The sequence below is a fragment of the Solenopsis invicta genome, chromosome 14, assembly GCF_016802725.1.
Source record: "Solenopsis invicta isolate M01_SB chromosome 14, UNIL_Sinv_3.0, whole genome shotgun sequence".
Classification (NCBI taxonomy): Eukaryota; Metazoa; Arthropoda; class Insecta; order Hymenoptera; family Formicidae; genus Solenopsis; species Solenopsis invicta.
The window spans coordinates 2,093,568-2,097,364 of NC_052677.1; the positions used below are offsets into that span (position 1 = coordinate 2,093,568).

General features: G+C 48.7%; 1 long non-coding RNA gene across 1 annotated transcript; it reads left to right on the top strand.

The window, feature by feature from the left end:
- Positions 1–622: 622 nt before the first annotated feature.
- LOC120359606 lies at positions 623–1,533 on the top strand. The gene is made up of 2 exons (XR_005576383.1): positions 623–759; positions 980–1,533. It is a non-coding gene; the product is annotated as an uncharacterized LOC120359606 (long non-coding RNA).
- Positions 1,534–3,797: the final 2,264 nt, after the last annotated feature.

The following is a 3,797-nucleotide window of genomic DNA, read 5'->3' on the forward strand; positions in this document are numbered from 1 at the left end:
GAGATCTCTTACAGTATTTATAAAAGGACTCCAATTCATTTAAAAATTCTGTGAAAAATTTTTACGATGCAGGATAATCTTCAATATATGCATAAAATAAAAAATCGTATACAAATTATGATTATGAAAAATATACAACGGCTACGTGTACCAACCATGTACACACGTTTTTCCTTAAAAAAGAAACATTCATAATCTACCGATCGAATCGGTCCGCACGTGGTTGAAAAGCGACAACACTATAAGACGACGCGAGTACGGCGAGCGCTCTATTATTCCGGTCATTCAATGATCAACTGTGAAGGTGAACGGTCAACGGACGAGGATCGCAAACCGCAAAGCAGATCTAGTAAGTATATCTATGTACTTATAAAAATATATGAAAAACATGTTATTATAAAACATTGTTAATTATATTCTAAAAATTTTATTTTTTTAGTAGGAAAAACATCGGTGACGACGACAACGATGACGCCGATGACAACGACGACGTCGACTACGACGTCGACAGCGGCGACGACGACGACGACGTCGACAACGGCGGCGACGACGACGACGTCGACGACGACGACGATGTCGACGACGACGACGACGACGTCGACAGCGGCGGCGACGACGACGTCGACAGCGGCGACGACGACGACGACGACGTCGACTACGACGTCGACAGCGGCGACGACGACGTCGACAGCGGCGGCGGCGACGACCCCGACGGCGTCAGCCGAAACGGCGATGCCAACAGGCCTCGTAACATTAAGTGTAAGTATTAATTAAATATAAACGAGTTTTTAGATGTGGCTATAGTTTCGCTGTTAAAAAACGAGCGTATTGTCGAAACATGATCTTGGTTTGCCACGGTTCACCTACACAGGCAAATGCATGGTTTCTTTTAATGACATAGTCAACATATAAGCATCGTTTTATCTTTCTTCGGTATTCAATAAATGCTTTTACACATTCTTTAAATTTTTTGTTTCAGACTTTAGATCTTGAAAAGATCATTCATGCGGCATTCGCTCGAGGAAGAGGGAGAGGCAGAGGAAGAGGGAGAGGACGAGGAAGAGGACGAGGACGAGGACGAGGAAGAGGTAGAGGTGGTCGCGGGACGATAATAAGAGGAGGGGGGAGGGGCATTCAAGTGCACAACCATAATTATTACTACAATTAAAGCATTATATGAGTAAAAGAATAAATATATGTAAAAAATATATAACAGCTCAAAAATTAAATTATCGCCCTCCTATCAATAAAAATAATGTACACACACGCACATACATACGCGTCCTCGCACACACATCCAACAAGCCTGCCGAAAAGCCGGCTAGCGTGCCAAAGCGCTTCTCCGTCCCCTCGATAGAGCGAGAGAGATAGAGAAAATAGACTGTAAAGCTTCGATTTCAGGCACAGCTGATATCGTCTATAATATCCTTTAGTTGAATTTTCACCTGTCATCGTACGGTAGGACTGATAAAATACGTCACTTGGACGACAAAAAGTTCATAAATATTTTTTTTCAAATTAGAATGTGCAATTTTGCATATAATAATTGTAAAAATCATACGGGTGTACGTTTGTTTTTACCATTCTTCTTGAAATCATTTCCGGAAAATTGCTGTGTATATTGTATAAATAAAATTAAATATTTTTACATATATGAAAATATAAGACTTATGGATAATTGCTCAATAAGTGAAATCCTCAGGTATCCATATATTCAATTAATCTTTATTACATTATTATTTTTTTGTACAATATGTCATTTCTAAATCATACATACGCGCGCATATGTATGATTATAACAATTATAACAAAATATAAAACATTTTTTAAGAGTAGGCGCTTTCTGGCCTCTCTACGTCCCTGCCCAGAAATCGCCCGAAATCCTCTTTTCGATTTCACGAGCGAAACGTAACGTGGAAAACGGATGGGTGAGAGGGGAGTGGAGAGGAGGGTATTCGGAGAGATAACATCGCCGCTCGTTCCCCGTTTACCACCGTGATACTTTCTCTCTCTAACCGATGGTCTAAACAGAGGACTGATGCATCTCTCACTCCTGCACATAGCACGGAAGAGAACCGTAAAAATGGACATAGCACCGCTGAGAACCACCTAAACGTGGACATTACCGACGTGGAAAATGGACATTGGCTACGTAGTTCAATGTCCATTTTTCACGAATCATAGAGGCGCTTCAAAATAAGGTTCCATCTAAACTCGAAGCCTGTCCCCTCTCAGGTTCCTCTCTGGCGACGATATAACCAATAGATACCACCAATCGCGAATTTGGGCGCCAGACGCGATTATACCGGTCGCGTCGCCGGGTACACTATTTAACGCTAGACGCGGATGCACACCACGCGATAGCTTCTCAGAACGAAACACGAAATCGTCGCTCGCACGCGGCCAGCTAGCTCCTCTAACCGGTAGAGGGGCGGGGTAGCGGAGACAGGGACGAAGCGGCTCTCTTACTGGAGGAGACGGGTAGGCGAGAAATCAAGCAAGATCAGGCCGATATAACAGACAGAAATAACATGTATTGTAGCATATGACAGAGACAGAGTAGAGCCAAACGCGAAGGAATTTTCAGTCGAAGCAAGCAAAGAACGGAAAAGATGAAGAGAGTTGACGAAAACGAATAAGCGGAACGCGAAAATTTTCTTAAATACTACAATGCTTACGCTAGCGGCGCGAACAACGGCGGTTGGTCCCACGCGGAACGAGACAGCCAATCACGCGCGCTCGGAACAGCGCGGCGAGAACACACTCGTCGAACTTTCGCTAACGGACAGTAATTAACTCAACAGCAATACAACCAAAGATACCCGGTGACGGCAATGCCGTCGTCGCGGTCACGATGCACAATTCTCTCGAAGACGCGCGACACGACAACGCACCGATAACGCGGGCGGTCGTGTGATCACGGCCGTAACACGACTCGCGCACGTGCGCGAGGGCTTTGCGGCTTCCCGGGAAGCCGGTCGTCCGCGAGCTTCTACGGCGGGACAGCCAACGTACACGCGGCAGCCGACAGCTGGGTGCCTCGACAAGGTCTCACGCTTGAGGTGGAGAGCCGACCAAACACTAAAAAGGTGCGTTCTATCGCCACGCGGCGGACGCACTTGCACACTAACCCAATGGCTCCACCTCAGAGCGCGAGCCGGTCGACACCGACAGCTCGTGGCTTTACACGAAGGTTAGAGGGTCACCTCGACTTCCGCACGGTCCTCCTCCGGGTCCTCGGGTGTCCTCTCGCTCCGACGACGCTCGCCAAGGCCGGGCACTCTCGCCGATATCGATCCTTCCGATAGCCACCGACGCTCACAGACCGATAGCTCGCACTCGCTCGCTCGCCAACGCAACGTGTACGCCGAACGTCGGGTCGCACGCAAAAGCCAAGAGGATCGCGCTCGATACGCGATCGATGGGCGCTACCCCTCCCACAGGGTGCGCGATATCCTTGCGCCTAGCGGCGCGGTCTATCAGCGGCCGCCCTTATCTAGCCGCGACGTCACGGCAGCGCAGTGTCGGGTCTCCGCAGGTGTCGTGCGGTCCCCGTCGGCATCCGATATCCTCGCCGCTCTCGTCGTCCTCGCGGATGACAGCAGCAGAGATTTCCCGCGACGATTCTTCGCCGCTACCCTTCTCGACGGACAGCCGGCATTCGACGGCCCTTGTCCTGGCCGTTCGTCCGCCCTGGCCTGTCCCTCAGCTGCGCCAATTGCGAGCCTCTTTTGCGTGGTGCATATCTGTCACCACGTCGAGTCTCGTCCTTCTCTCCGCCGTCGGTTTTCCGTGCG